Source organism: Notamacropus eugenii, chromosome 4 (genome assembly GCF_028372415.1).
Source record: "Notamacropus eugenii isolate mMacEug1 chromosome 4, mMacEug1.pri_v2, whole genome shotgun sequence".
Taxonomy (NCBI): Eukaryota; Metazoa; Chordata; class Mammalia; order Diprotodontia; family Macropodidae; genus Notamacropus; species Notamacropus eugenii.
This window is the reverse complement of record NC_092875.1, coordinates 27,177,838-27,194,446: the sequence shown is the minus strand read 5'-3', so window position 1 is coordinate 27,194,446 and position 16,609 is coordinate 27,177,838. Positions and strand designations below refer to the sequence as shown.

The following is a 16,609-nucleotide window of genomic DNA, read 5'->3' as shown; positions in this document are numbered from 1 at the left end:
AATTCAAGAAGATGAATCTTGCTGACTTCAGGCCAAGCACTCTATCCACTGTGCCTAGCTGCTCATACAAATATATATTTATAATATATTGTATATAACATATATGTAATAGATTGTATATAATATAAACATAGTTATATTTATATGTATTTTGTATGTAATATAAACATAGTTATATTTATATGTATTTGTAATATATTGTATATATTATAAATACACACATAAACTTAAGGACTAAACTAGGCCTACACTCTTTGATGGACTTGATCAATCAACAGTCTAACATGGTCCTTAAGTCTGGGTTTTGTTTTCCAGCCCAGTACTGCGAGCCAAAGTCTAAAGATATCAGTCAGTACCTCCTGTTTCAAGATTTAAGAATGAGTTAAGAAATTGTAATCTCTGAAAGAAATGTTCCAAACATTCTTATGCTGCATAATTAGTCCAGTATCCAAACAGCTCTGAAGCTTTGCCAGGAAGCCTATCCTTGCTAGACAAAGAATGAATTTCATTCAACAGCTCCTTGGAGACTTGTTCTCAATCTCAAATTCCTTTTGAGCCAAGGAAAACTTGTAAAGAAAAGTCCTAAAATGTAATCTGCACAAAGCAGCCTCAGGTTTACTGGCATTGGAAGACTTTGCGGTTTATCTTCCTCATTAAAGGCCAAGACCACTGTCTTTCCTTAGATCTTGTTGCTTGGTTTTTGGAAAAGCTCATTCATTAGCTTAGGCCTCATTTCCACAGAACTGCAAGGTTTTCATGCTGGATGGGGTCTCCAGGACAATTTGGTACAGCTTGTGCCTTAACAAGAATAACCATCCACGGTTCAACCAGGCTTTGCTTGGAGACCTCCAGTTGGACAGAAGTCATCTCTATTGTCAGGTAGCCCTTGCTACCATTAGGTGTGTGTGTGTTCATCCTTTGTTGCCAAAAAAGACCATGCCATCAGAGAAATGATGACATGATTTGCACTTGACTTTGTTTTGAGTGAGGGAGGGCTGTGCAGGTCACCAGCCTCAATTCTCCTCCATAGCCATCTGAATCCAGTGACCAGATATTCATCAGGATGACTGGAGATGATCCAGGATGAGGCAATTGGGGTTAAGTGACTTGCCCGAGGTCACACAGCTAGTGAGTGCCAAGTGTCTGAGGTGAGATTTGAACTCAGGTCCTCCTGACTCCTATACTGGTGCTCTATCCACTGCACAACCTAGATGCTCTTTGCAACCACTACCACTACCTGCTACCACTGATGGTTAGGTCATTTATCATGGTCAGGGCATTTCTCTTGATAGCAAGCTGAAATTTACCTCTTTGCAACCTTTAGCCATGGCTCCTACTTCTGTACTCTAGGGTTGAGGTTTTTCAGGACAGCCTTCCAAATACATGAAGATAGCCATCATGACTTCCCCACCCCCAGGTCTGCCACCATGTCTTTTCTTGACCATGTTGAACACTCCTTATTTCTTCAGCTGATTCCCGCCAGATGATCAGATTTTATCTAAATAAGATTAATTATTTTATTCTATGAGGAAAACTGGCCTCCCTATCTAGATTCATAACGTAGGTTCTCTTTAGATAATGTAGTCTACATAAACATGCCTGCTATGGAAGGAAGGAAAATACATTAAGCACCTACTATGTGTCAAGTTTCTCATTTGACCCTTGCTAACATCCTGAGAAGAGGGTGCTATTATAATCCCGATTTTACAGTTGAGGAATCTGAGACAAAAAGAGTGGTTCAGTGTCTTAAGCAAAGTCACAAAGCTAGTAGGTGTCTGAGGCAAAATTTGAACTCAGGTCTATCAGACACCATGACTAATACTTTTCCTTGTCAACTATCTCTAAGCATGAAGGTCTTGCTCCAAATTTAAAAACTTTAGTCCTTTGTCCAATATCTGTCTTTCAAAACTTTACATTACCTTGTAAAGGTATTCTATAAACATGATAACATTTGTAAAGCACTCAGCGCAGTGCCTGACATGTAGCAGAGGCTTCATAAATGTTTGTTCCATTTCCCCCTTAGAGGTAGCTGGTGGCACAATGGATAAAGCACTAGGCCTGGAGTCGGGAAGACCCGAGTTCAAATCTCGTCTCAGACACTTACAAGCTGTGTGATCCTGGGCAGGTCATTTAAGCTCTGCATGCCTCAGTTTCTTCAATTGTAAAATGGGGATGATAACAGCACCTATTTCACAGGGTTGTTGTGAGGATCAAATAAAGGAATAAGAAGACGAAGTCACTTATCAGAGGGCCTGGCACATAGTGGGGACTATATAAATGTATATTCCTTTCCCTTCCCTATACTAACTCTTCCAATAGTGAAACCAGTTTGAAGTTTCTTCTTTCAATATGACAGGTATTTCTCGGCTAGAGAATCCATCTCATCTATCCTAAGTAGAAAACAAAGTTGAGTAATGCATAGTCTTTACTGTTATAAGGAAGTATATTCTAAGTAAAACTACAAGGTTATTTTTTTTTTTTTTGGTAAGAAAGTTTGTAATGGCTTTCAAATCTAAGCAAAATGTAAAATTGCTATCATTTTATAATTTAATTTCATCTCCCCTGTGATTAAACATACATATGCATGCAAAACGGGCAGATCTGGTAATAGAATATAGGTGGATAAGGCCTCTGGTACCTGATTTCATCCCTGCAGGCTATTTCCTGAGAAAAATGGACCTCTTTAAAATAAAGGTTTTAATTTAATTTAATCAGTTGAGGAATGGCTGAATAACTTGTGGGGAATGGTTGTGATGAAATACTACTGTGCTATAAGAAATGATGAACTTGTTGGTCTTAGAAAGGCATGGAAAGATTTGCATGAAATAACGAAGAGGAAAGCAGGCAGAACCAAGAGAGCATTGTATACAGTAACAGCAATATTGTTCTAAGAACTCTGAAAGACTAAGTCATTTTGACTATAATAAATACACATATTAAAAAAGAACATATGAAAAAGGTGCTATTTGTATACACAGAAAGGACTGATAAATAAAAGTAGGTATAAAATAGTTTTATACACACACACACATGCACACACATATTTGTGTCTAATGGTAGCCATCTCTTGGGTGGTAGGGGAGGGAAGAAAACAAAGGAAAAACAAGAAATGTATATGATCACTTTTGTTGCATATTTGGAGGAAACAGCAAGTTGTACACAGCAGATTTGCATTTTCATGTGCAATAATCTTTTTTATTGCATAGTGTTATGGAAATCCTTGCTTTGTTCTCTGCATTGAAAATAAAATAAATTTTTAAAAAATGAAATAAAGATTTTATGAAGTGATCTTCAAATTCTGATGGAGAATGCCATCCATTTCCTCCATAGTCATAATATGATTTGGCTCCAGGAGTAGAAAAAATGCTTAGCCCCAAACCCAAGATGAGGCAAGTCCAGGACACATTACAACACTTTCTCCTGCAAGAAAGGCATGATTGCCAAGCTGATTCCAGTGTGCAGGGGCTCTGATTCTCAGACTTTTAAAACCAACACACTATCAAATTGATTTTGGCATTAATTTTTCTCTTAAACATAACTGGGTAAGGAAGACATTTTATTAGGATTAAAGTCTGTGCCTCTGCCAGAATCCCAAGTGGTGCATGGGATGTGCACTCTACGAATTACTTTCTATACTTAAGGGGATTGGAACAGTGAGTTTTCTATCCTGAGGATACAATATCCTGCTGCACTCCAGGACTCTGACTTAGTCTGGGAAGAAGGTTATCTTTTCTACCCTTTTTGAGTGGAAAGTAGCTCAAAATAAACCACTACAATTTGAAATGACAAGGGTGGGAGATGAGCACTCAGATGTCCCTCCCTCCAATTCGGATGCAAGGCATGTAAACCAGGACTAACATTTCAGGCAGATACAGAGAGAACCTAGGAGACACTTCATCATGGTATGCAGGTGGTGAATGGACCCTGCCACTTGGGCCATAACTATGATGGGGCAGGTGTAGTAGCCCAGAAGCTACAAGGAAATTGGGCAGCAAGGAGTAACCTCTAACTTTTCATAAATGGTGCCAGAAAGACAATGCACTTTCCATCTCTGCGGTTAATTTAGAGCTATTTCTTGGTGGAGGGAGAAGAGAAAAGGGGGAGAAAGAAAAAAGAAAAGAAAAATGTTTGGTTGTTCTCCAAGTATTGGGGGAAGAACTGATTAGCTATTCAGTGGTACACTTTTCCCCTAGAAAAGAAGTTACAGAATACCTAGTAAAAAATCAAAGCTCTTTTCTTTCATCAGAGACAAAATAATTTGATCTATAGAGTCTTAGATGAAAAATGCAACAGAAAGTTACGGGATAAAGTATAAGAAAATAGCTGGGACATTTTAAAATGATGCTGTCCTTCGACATGTGAATGCTTTTGCAGGGCTTAAATATAATTTAATATTTAAATTTATTTTAATAATTTAATATCAATGGGATTTATTATTATTTGATAGATGTTGTGAGGATCAAATGTGGTAAAAACTGCAAAGGACAGCACAGTGCCTGGCACATAGTAGGTACAATAAAAATGTAAGCAATTATTATTTATTATTATCTGTAAAATGGGGCTAATAATAGCACCTACCTCCCAGGGTTGTTGTGAAGATCAAATGAGGATAATTATAACATGCTTAGCACAGTTCTTGGGACATAGTACGTGCTTTATAAATGTGAGCCATTATTATCATCCTTATCTATAAAATGGGGCTAATAATGGCACCTACCTCCCAGGGTTGTTGTGAGGACCAAATGAGATAATAATTATTAAGTGCTTGGCATAGTGCCTGGCACACAGTAAGTACTAGGTAAATATCTATAAAACAGGGATAATAACACCATCTACCTCCTAGGATTGGTAGCCCAGTGCCCAGCACATGGTAGTATGCCTATGATCCATTCTGCAGAGTGGATGTGACTGGGTGCTCCCTGTCTCTTCTTCCCCAATTGTAATGTTTCTACAACTTTCCATCCTGTGTCCATAACTCCTCCACAGGGGATCTATTGCACTTGCTAGGGGGCCATCCTCTTGGCCTGGGGCTCTTGATCTGAGGTCTCTGATTTAAAACAAAACAAAAACTTTTCTCATAGCTATACTTGAATAAAATAGATTTCCTTTGTCATCGTCTGTATTTTACTGTATGCATTTAAAAAAAAGTGATCCTGAGAAAGGGCTCAAGGGCTTTGCTTGATGTCCATGATATACCAGAAGATTAAGAACCTCTAGGTCATTTAAGATTTCATGACTAACACTGTGCCATACAAGCTCAGGGCAGTCAATAGAATGCTGACCCCCAAACTAGAAAGACCTGCATTTAGGTCCTACCTCTGACACAACCACCAGGACCCTTGGTAAGTGCACCCTAGGCAATTCTGGAGGACTCTAAGTTGCCAACATGCCTTGGCAGAAGGAATTGCTTTTTCAAAGCTCCTCATACTGCTGAAGTTACCGGCCCCATCCCTAGGACAGTACACCTGCCCTAAGATGCCCCTTTCTGGTCAAACAGGTCTGGGCTGTATCTGTTCTTACTCTTGAGAACCTGCTCTCTGGGATATCAAACCTGAAAATGGTTCCCAAGGGCTTGGAGTGGATGAGTGTGCATTGAACACAAGTTAGACTGGGGGGGGTCACAATGATAAGTATTTGCATCTTCCTTTAAGACAGAATAATGCAGCCCCTGGGCTGGTCAAGAAAACATTTCAACATTTCAGCTTAGCCAATGACACAAGAGAAAGCATGTAAGCATCTCAATATCACAGTTGATAGAGTGCTAGGCGTGGAGACAGGAAGACCTGAGTACAAATACGGCATTTAGATGCTTATTAGCTGTGTGACCCTGGGGAAGTCACTTAACTGTGGTCTGCCTCAGTTTCCTCATAGGGTTGTGAGGACCAAATGAGATAATATTTGTAATGAGCTTACCACAGTGCTTGGCAGAACAAATTCTTAATAAATATTAACGATTACTATTAGTAATTAAAAACACCTCCTCATTGAGGCATCTATTTTGTCTCAGCTCTTACTCCAATCCTTTATTTAACTGGAGGATATAAGAAATAAGGCTACTTCAATCACACATTTTCTTTCTACTATTCCTGTCTTAGGGAGCAAAGAGCTGCTCAGTAGCTCTTTCCCAGCAGAAGTAAACAAAAAAACCCAAAACCCCCAAACCAACACAACTCTTCACACAAGACAGGGTCACAATATCTTCCCATTCTTAAATCCTAATATTTTAGAGCTGAAAAGAGATGTTAGAGGTTATCCATTTAAAGCCTCTGATTTAACAAAAGAAAGTAAAATGAAACTCAAAGTAATTTCAGAGGTATCTATGCCCCCTCCAAACATCAAACATTTATTAAGCACTTGCTGGATGAGAAGCACTGTGCCAGCTGCTAGAAGGAATACAAAGTTTTATTTCGTATATTTTCCAAGGAGTGGTTTGGATTCCCGAAAGGAACAAAGTATCATGACATAAGGCTTTTCTGTACTCTCCTGAGAGTCATGATAATAGGCTTATCTGGCCCCATTTGGTAGTTGGGTAAAGAGGAAACAGGGCCACAAAGAGGAAGTACCATACAGCAGCACATGAAGATTACAACATTAGCCCAGGACGGAATATGAGGTCTTATTCAACTTTAAGTGCGCTCCATAATATTAAAAAAAAAAAAAATGGACAAAGGAGGGCTAGAGTAAGAAAGTGAGTGGGCAGAAGGTGGGGGAGGTGTGGATAAGAACCTTGGTTTGACAGCCCTCATTTATCTTTATGGGGTCCTTGGGTTGAAAACTGCCACCAACATTATGAAAACGGGTGACATCTGTTTCCTTTGGTATGAGAACAACAACTTGGAATTGATCTGATCTATGTTTCAACTGCCATCTACCAGACGTTATTGGTGATAAACAAGCCCAATTCTACTCAAAGATACAAGCCCTTAAAGCCTCATTTTATGTTGTAGAGGGTAAAAAAAAAAAAACAATCAGAAACGGTTCTGATGAGTAATCAAAGCCAAATAGTTTAAAAGGCAAAAGAAGAAAAAAAAACCCAACCCCAACAACCAATCAATTAACCAGCATTTTATTCAGCTTGAGTGCAAGGCACTGGGGACATCAAAGAGTCCAAGGTGTGTCCATTCTAACTGAGACAACAGTTAGACAATCTATATATATTATATATATAAGGGATATACCCATATTGGTGAATATATGTGTATATATGGAATAAACGTAAAGAAAATCAACCAAAAATAGTTAATTAAAAGGTAGTTGGAGGAGGATGAAAAATCCAGAAAATAAAGGTGCTTTGGCATTCTGTTCTGTTTTCTTTAAAAGCAGAATATTTAAATATATACTAATATAATGTGCACATATATAAAATATTATATTTGATGTAAATATACTAATACCTAAATATATTAATATAGCATGCAAATATCTGCTTATGTATAAATATATGCTATTTAAATCTATTAATGATATACAAATGTCTATAAATATATAACATACTAGTATTTAAACATCTATTAAAATATTTAAAACTAAGAATACTTAGCTTCTGATTACTAAACAGAACGGGAGACAGTGAAGGAATAGAAGGGAAAGCACTTTAAAACGGTGAAAGGTACAGCTAAAGGCTTGGTATTATTGTACTGCAGGGTCTATCCTCACCACCTAAAACTGAGAAAACCTTTCATGCAAATTGCTAGTGGTCTAACAAATAAGAACTAGAAAAAATTTTTTTCCCAAATGTTACCTTTCCTATTAATTTCTTTCTATAGCTTCTGTCAGCACCTATTAGACTCTATTTCATCATGCTTTAATTGCAAAGTATGATTTCTAAACATGCTGTTCTCCTGCTTCACCTTTGTTTTTCTTAATAAACCTGTCCTGCAGGATTCTTTCTTTCCCCACTTGTTATTTTAATTCCAGACACCTTTTAAAAGCTCAACACCAGAAACTCTCACCCCTCCAAACCAGAGACATCTGGCTTAGTACTTGAGCCTTTCTTTCAGTTGGAGGATATAAGGAGAGGGAAATTAAACTTCCTCCTCACACATTTTCTTCAGACTGTTCCTGTCTTAGAGTACAAAGAGTCTCTTGGGGCTGCTGTCCAACCCACAACGAGCAGTCTTCTTGAGTCGGGTGAGCATAATACATCAACAAGTATCATTTTGGCATTTCTTGCATGATGGTGTGGGCATGTGGCAGAACTTCACATAATTGGCACTGAGAAGGTCCTTCATCTTTTCTAGCACCAGATGCTTACTATGTGACCCTGGGTGAGGCCCTTAACTTCTGTGTGCCTCAGTTTCCTCCAGTAGAAAAGAGAGTGATAACAGCTCCTACCTCCCAAATATAGTAGGCACTGAACAAATCCTCCCTCTCTTTCTTTCCTTTCTTCCTCCCTTTCTTTCCTCCCTCCCTCCCTTCCTTCCTTCCTTCACCTCCCTTCTTTCCTTTTCTTTCCTCTCTCTCCTTCTCCTTTCTTCCTATTTTTTCCACAATAATTCATAACCATGAATTTCTCAAAGGTTCCAGATAGCCCAGGGTTTTACTGTTTTTGCCCCTCCCTCCATCCTGCAGTAGTGGGTAGACAGTTGGCACTGAAACCAGGGGGAGTTAGCTTCCATTTTGGCCTCTGACACACACTGGTCATGTGACCCTTGGCAGGTCATTTTATTTCTCTGAACTCCAAGCACACTTGACAATTCCAAACTGCAGAGAAGGCAATGACTTACGTTAGCAGAGGGAGTTTCTTCACTTGGGAATTCCGTATACTAAGTGAAGTCACAGGCCAATCCCTATTCCCTGGGATCACTATGCTTCTTTACACCTGCTTGGTCTTCCACACCTCATTTAAAATCCAATTAAATATTTGAATTGTGAGGACTTTCCCAACACCTCTGCAAACAGTGCTGGTGCTCAACAAAACTGCCAAGTAGGTTAGGTTTGGCTTTGGAAGGGCCTTCTACTCCCTAGATGCAGCCTCGACTTCCTTTTCTGCTGCCTACCTCTTAAACTTCCATTTCTTCATGGTGCTGGCCAGACATCAAGAGCCCAGCCATCTGTTTAAACACAAATTAATTGAATAATTACAAATAACTGAGTAATGTGTTTTGCCCACTTTGCATTGTTAAAAGAGGATGTTTATTATATTGGAATAAATCTCTAATTGATGTAATTTCGGGCAATAGGAAGCAATATTTTGGGGGCAGGGGACCTTCCCAACTCTTTTAAATCATACTACCTGCCACTATTTTCTATGGGTGGGTCCTTTCAGCAAAGTCTCACAAGGGGATCTGTAACCCCTACACATCTAAAGGTTTTAGGGAAGCTGTATTTCAATAGATCCCAGAGTTCATGGGTCTGGATACCTCTTCCAGGTATGGATGCCAACCCAGTGCATCCAAGTCTTCTGCCTACGGTGGGATACTTATCTGTGACTTTCCACACATCCTTCATAGAAGATCTATTTATCATCTGGGGGTCATCTCCAGTTGTCCTGATCTGTATCTGGCCACTGGACCCAGATGGCTCTGGAAGAGATAGACTAGTGATTTTGCACAGACCCTTCCTCACTTAAATCCAATTCACTTGCAAGTCATGGCATCGCCTTCCTGATATCATGGTCCTCTTCAAGAATGAAGGATAAACATTCATTCAACATGCAGGAGGGCCTTCCTTGGTTCTTTTAATATTTTGTGGATGCTAGTGCAGAAACAACCTGAATCATGTCCTTTAGAGACACCACATGGGCAACAAACAGCTTCCAGTTCTGAAGTCTCACATCTTAATTCCAACAGCTTCTTTTATGTTCCTTGGATCTGGATGAATCAAGCCCTGTAATTTTGGGCAATGCAGCCATGTCACTCACTGCTCCAGCCCACACTAACCCCTAGCTCTTCTCCAAACGGCTGGAGTTTGGATGGTCTGTTCCATTCATTCTAGGAATTACACATCTTGCCTTTGGTAGTCGTCTTCCTGGAAGGTGGGGCTCCACTCTCCAGGGAGACAAAGTAGGTCTCTTGGGCGGTTTGAGAACAATGGTCAATCTGTCTAGTCTCACCCACAGTGGCAGAGTGCTAAACACATAGTAGGTGCTTAATAAATAACCAAACTGAAAATTCATAGGGGATGGGGGTTACACCTGTGCTTTCACTGGTAGAAGGCATTCCCAGGGCAAGCAACTCCCTCCACCATTGAAGGTTGGCAACTTCTCTGTAGCCTTTAATCTTAGAGAATTGTCTATATCACCAGGGGGGTGGAGCGGGGAGAGGAAGAAAAGAAAGAAAAAAGGAGGGAAGAAAGAAAGAATTTACTGTGCTAAGCACTTCACAAATATTGTCTCATTTGATGTTCACAGTCACCTTGGGATAGAGATGCTATTATTATCCTCACTTTACAGTGGAAGAAACTGAGGTCCAATTCCAAAGTTCTTTCCCCAGATGTGGATGTTGTTTTGCCTTAAGAGACCATTGGAAATTGTTTAAGTCCATGCATTGCAATGAAGCACTAAGTCTACTACAAAAATGCCTCACACATTGTGGTTGTTGCTGTGTACAGAGTTCTCCTGGTTCTGTTCCTTTCACTCAGCATCAGTTCATATAAGTCCTTCCAGGCTTCTCTGAAGTCTTCCTGTTCATCCTTTCTCATAGCACGATAGTATTCCATTACATTCATACATCACAACTTGTTCAGTCATTCCCCAGTTGATGGGCATTCCCTTGATTTCCAGTTTTTGGCCACCACAAAGACAGAATTGGATCGCAGATAGAAACAGACCACTTTCTTTTGTATTATGTTTTGTTTTGTTTTATGGTTTCCCCCATTCATTTTAATTCTTCTATGCAACATGTATTTAATAGGAATGTACGTGTAGAGCCTATATAAGATTGTACACCATCTCAGGGAGGGAGTGGGTAGCGAGGGGGGAATCAGGGGGAGAAAGGGGAAAAAAAATCTAAGATATATGGAAGTGATTGTTGAACACTGAAAACAAATAAAATAATTTAATTAAAAAAAAAAAGAAACTGAGGAAAACAGGTTAAATGACATGTTTTACAAAGACAGTCTGGGACCCAATTAGAAAGAGCTTTAAAAGCCGAAAGGAAGCCCTTGCTGGTCCTTTTTCCCAACCCCAGCTACTAGTACCTTCTTCTCTGAGATGATATTCCCATTTACGCTGTGTATGACCTGTATGGACCTAATAATTTACAAGGTGTCTCCCCTCTGAGGTCTGGAGGGCAGGAAATGTTTTTGTCTTGTATTCCCAATGTAGTTTGTGACTCACGGTAAGGGATTATTTAATGCTTCTTTTTCTTGACTGACTGATTTTATCCTGGAGTCAAGACAGTCACCAAAACTTCTTTAGTAGGGGAATGACATGGTCAAATCTGGACTCTAGCATTCTCATTTTGGCAGCTGACTGGAGAATGGATTAGATAGGGGAGAAATGACGCAGGGGAGAACTGAGGCAGGCCACCGATGAGGAGACTCTCTGAGAGGGCTGATGAAGATCTGAGCTGTGTTAGTGGCTGTGCGAATGGAAAGAGAGGGACAAATGCAAATGACATCACAGAGGTAGAATCCATACGGCTTGGCATCTAATTGCATACAGAAAACTTATCTTCATTCATTGATATGAAGTTGGTACTTCTGAAGCAACTAATTATGTCAAAGATTTCTATGGAGTAAGGGCTGAAAGCTTCTGGGATGTGGACTAGGAACATTCAGCCATATTTGGTGCAAAGATCAAGAGAGCTAGCTATTCCTTCTTTAGAAACAATGAGCTTATGTCACCATGGCTACTCTTAGCAGGCCCTGTCATACCCTGTATGCAAACTAGACTGAACTGAAACCAATTAGAACATGAGGACAGCCAGTTAGCAAACAAATCAGGGTCCCCATGCTCCTTAGTCTTAGTGCCCTTCCTCCAAAACTATCTCTGGTTCATCCTATATCTACCTTATTTGTTCACACTGGTTTGCGTGTTGTCTCCCCTTATTAGAATGGGCTCTTGGGAAAAGAAACTTTTTTCCTTTTTTTATAGTCACAGGGTGCCTCAAACATAGTAGGTGCTTAATAGATGCTTTTTAATTTGACCCTAAGGTCAAGATATTTTAAAGGATCAACACATAAAACGTCCCAGTCAAAGCCACTGCTGAAGGGTCATCTTGGGACTGACAGAAACCTGGAGGCTGCGTATGAATGCATTTAACACTCTCCAAGTCAAGTTCACACTAGATAGTAGTCTGTTTCACTGGAACACACCCTACTTCATTGACCATTTCAGGAAGTAGGCCAAGCCATAAATACATGCAGAGAATGAACTTTGACTGCCCATGATAAGATTTCTTCTGTAACAAGATTGAGTCCTTCACACTAACCGTTCCAGGCCAAGATTTTTCTGCTGCCTCCCGACTTGTGCATGGGTTGAGATCTGCCAGGTCTTGGTAGGACGTGGGGGTTGGGAGGGATGAGATGATTCCTCAGGGCTCTGATGATCTGGGGAAGGGCTTGGACAGAGACAATCGGCCTCCCTTCCAAACCCCACCCATGTTGTTTAAACTACTTCTGCTAATTACCTCATCTGCACTTAATATTTGCCCTAATAAAATATTAATCAAGGACGTCCACTAAAGTGACGGCAAAAATCTCTCAAGTGCTTGTGTTAACATGTTCATTACTCTTCTCCTTGCCCTAATGATAAAATATTGTGGCTGTCTTTATCTCATTGTTGTATTTTTAAGCCTAATATCACAGAACCTTAAAGCTGGAAGCAATCACTAGGCTGTGGCTTAGCTGCTTTAAAAATATCAATCTATCATTTTGAGTGAGCAGGCAAATATGCGGAGTCAGTCAATAGGTGGACTATATAACATTGTTATAATGTGAAGTGGCCTTCAATGCATTTAATATAACCTGAACTTTCTATAACCAGAGTTGGTAAAGTTAACACTTCCTCTGATATCCCCCAAAGGCCACCAGTACAAAGCAAGAAATCAGAGGAATGATACATATTTTGGCCAGGAAAGATCTGAGTTTGAATCCTGCTTTACTTTGTGTGATGTTGGGCAATCATTTAATCTCTCTTGCCTCAGTTTCTTCATTTGTAAAGACAGGATAATGATAGCAAATATCCTGGAGTCAAGACAGTCACCAAAACTTCTTTAGTAGGAGAATGACATGTCAAATCTGAACTCTAGCATTCTCATTTTGGCAACTGAGTGGAGAACGGATTAGAGAGGGGAGAACTGGGGCAGGAGAGAACTGAGGCAAGCCACCGATGAGGGGACTCTCTGAGAGGGCTGATGAAGATCTGAACTGGGTTAGTGGCTGTGAGAGTGGAGGATCAAGTAAGATAACTTATAGAAAGCACTTTGGAAACTTTAAAGTGTAATAGTAATTGTAATTGACAATAATAATCAGAAGAATTATAGTCATCGTCATCATCATCATCTAGGATTCTAAATGGTGACTGTCAAGTAACAGTTATTATCCACAGAAATGTCCCCCAGCAAGTGCAATAAACGTAGGATATTTTCAACAGCAATCTAAAATGAGAAATTAGCCCAAGTACTGAGAGGCTCAAGTACCAGCAGTTGGGCCAATAATGCACACAGGTGTTAGCACTTCGCTAGGGTTCTCTGATGTGTGTGCGCTCTCCAGGCTGCTAACAAAGAGCTCTCCTTGGACAGGTTTGTCTGCATGTGTGTGTCTTCTTCAGTGGCCTGTGGGTAATTTCCAGATAGCACTTAACCAGAGGCAAAATCTTGGAGGGAAAACCCAAATCAGTCATTATTCCAAAGTCCTGGAGCACTCCACCCTGTCAATACACAGCACTCAACAAAGCCTGGAAAGGCTAGAATTAATGAATATATATATTCACTATCCGTTACACGTAAGACACTGGGGTAGGAGTGTAATGGAATGTAATGATCTTAAGAATTTGCATTTATATACCACGTTAAGGTTCGCAAAGCATTTTGCGTGTTATGTCAAAGTAAATTATCAAGTGAAAAACCTGACTTGGAATGAGTTTTCAGAATAAAAATTTCAGCTTGAAGTAAATACTTAAAGCATTAGTGGATAGTTTTATAAAAGAGCACACAAAGACTGTGAATTGCTGAATTCTAGGCTTCCTCTCTGACTGGCACATGATTGGGAGCAAAATCTCCCAGTACCACCCAGGACTTCACTTTTTCTGAGCATTGAAAAAAATAATAATTTAGAGAACTTCTGACCTAGATGAAGCAGCGTATTAGTTAATTTTTTTAAGGGTGATTTCTTATTTGAAATGTCTAGATGGTGATATCACCTCTGATTTTTTAAAATTATTGATACATTTTGTTTGGATATAACAATTAATTCCCAATTCTCCCCATAAAGCATGTCCTGTAAGCCAGCTAAGAAAAACTTTGCATTTTTACTGATTAATAATAATAGCTAAGATTTATATAGTGCTTACTCTGTGCCGGGTACTGTGCTAACTTACTATGCTAAATTCATATTTTGTGAATATCTCACTTGATCTTCACAACAAGCCTGGGAGGTAGGGATTGCTATTATCCCCATTTTAAAACTGAAGTTATTTATTTGCCAGTCATTTTTCAGTGGAGTTCGACTCTTCATGATGCCATTTGGGTTAATTCTTGGCAAAGACATGGAGTGGTTTGCCATTTCCTTCTTCAACTCATTTTTATAGATCCTCCTCTATAACTGAGGTAAACAGGGGTAAGTGACTTGCCCAGCATCACACAGCAAGGAAGCATCTGAAGCTGGATTTGAACTCATGTCTTCATGACTCTAGGCCCAGTACTCTAGCTGCCTTTACAATCAAGGAAACTGAGGCAAATAGAGATTAAGTAACTTACCCTGGTCATAAAGCAAGGAAGTATATGAGGCTGGATTTGAACTTGGGTTTTCCTGACTCCAGGTCCAGGGCTCTCTCCACAGTGTTTCTAAGCTTTTTATTGGTTGTTAGCATTCTGTTTTTTAACAGGGGTTTTACTCACTCACAAGCATGATCTTATTTTTCCTCATTTTAGCTCCTCCATTCTTCCAAACTTGCTGATTCTTCTGTTTCCAAATATTTTTTTCAACTTTTATCCTATGTATGGAATATCTCATAACTCTGATAAAGAAATAGCAAGTCTCTGGTACTTAAAAATATGACTGAAGCACATCATATTTCATGACAGGCAAACCCGCTAGATGCAAAGAAGATTCTTTGGATAGATGTGCAAACCCAACACACATGCCTGCCTTGAGGCAGCTGCATAATGGCCAATCAACACCATTGTTGATCTTTCTTGATACATGGCTAGGTCACAGGTTTACAGGTGGCACCTGGCAACCCAGTACCACTGTCTTCAAATTTTGATGAGAGAGGAAATCTGCTTTAGGGAACAGTACTGCTAGCAATGACAAGATAGGCAGGCATTGGTCCACATTTTCCAATCCCATAATGATCCATATTTTTACATCACCATGGGAAAAAAAAGGGGGGGAGGATTCAAATTTTTCTTTCCAAAGGAGCTGTCATCAAATAGTTGTAAGTTTCTTTGCCATAAGAATAGGCCTTGAAGTTATCATGCATCCAAGTATTCATCTGAGCTATCGCCATGGCTCAATCATCTTTTAAACCATGGCACTGTTGTTTCTACCTTCTTATCTGACTGCCCCCTCTCTCTACTCACACTGCTATCACTTTAATTCAGGTCCTCTCCATTTCTTACTTGGACTATTCCAATAGCTTTCTAACTGATTTCAAGAGTCTCCTTACTTCACTCTGTCCTGTGGCTCAGTTACCAACAGGATACTCCCCGTCACTACCCCCATTCAATGTATCCCAAGGCCCTCCAGGGGGTCCCGCTGACCTCCAGGATCAAATACATTGTCTGTCTGTGTTTAAAGCTCCCCACAACCTGTCCTGCTTCTCCTCCATATACTCTATGATCAGGCCACACTGACAATGGGCTCTTCCCAACATCTTCCTCCGTCTAGAATGGTTTTCCTTCTTATCTCCACTTCCTTTGTTTCCTTGCCTTCCTTCAAGATCCAGATCACATCCCACCTTCTGTACAAGGTTTCTCCTGGGGGAGGATAGGGTGTTGATGCCATCATCCCTCTTCAAAATGAAGGATGAAGGACAGCTAAGTGGTGCAGTGAGTAGAGCACCAGCCCTAGAGTCAGGAGGACCCGAGTTCAAATGTGAAGTCAGATACTTGACACTTATTATCTATGTGACCTTGGACAAGTCACTTAACCCCAACTGCCTTGTCTTGCCCCCTCCAAAAACAAAAAACCAAAAAAGAAGAGTGAACAACTGCTTCCTCCCCCATGATTCTCCTGAGATTACCTTCCATATACTCTGTATGTATCTTGTATGTATATGGTTATTTTTGTCTCCCCCACTAAAGCTTAACTCTCTGAGGGCAGGGACAGTGTCTTTGCCTTTCTTTATATCCCCGGGGCTTAGCATAGTCCCTGGCATAGAACATGGAGTCCTCAATAAATGCTTATTAACTGACTGGTGACCCACTGACCTCTAGATCTCTTTCTGCCAGGAATTCTCAAACTCAGGGCAGCTCCATCTTAAATATTTGCATGATTTGTTTTT

The 16,609-nt window shown here is 40.0% G+C and overlaps 1 protein-coding gene across 1 annotated transcript in view; it reads right to left on the bottom strand.

The window, feature by feature from the left end:
* The window catches only part of TAOK3 (TAO kinase 3), a 236,691-nt gene that overhangs the window by 188,364 nt on the left and 31,718 nt on the right, over positions 1 to 16,609 (bottom strand). The gene's annotated exons all lie outside the window — the stretch shown is intronic.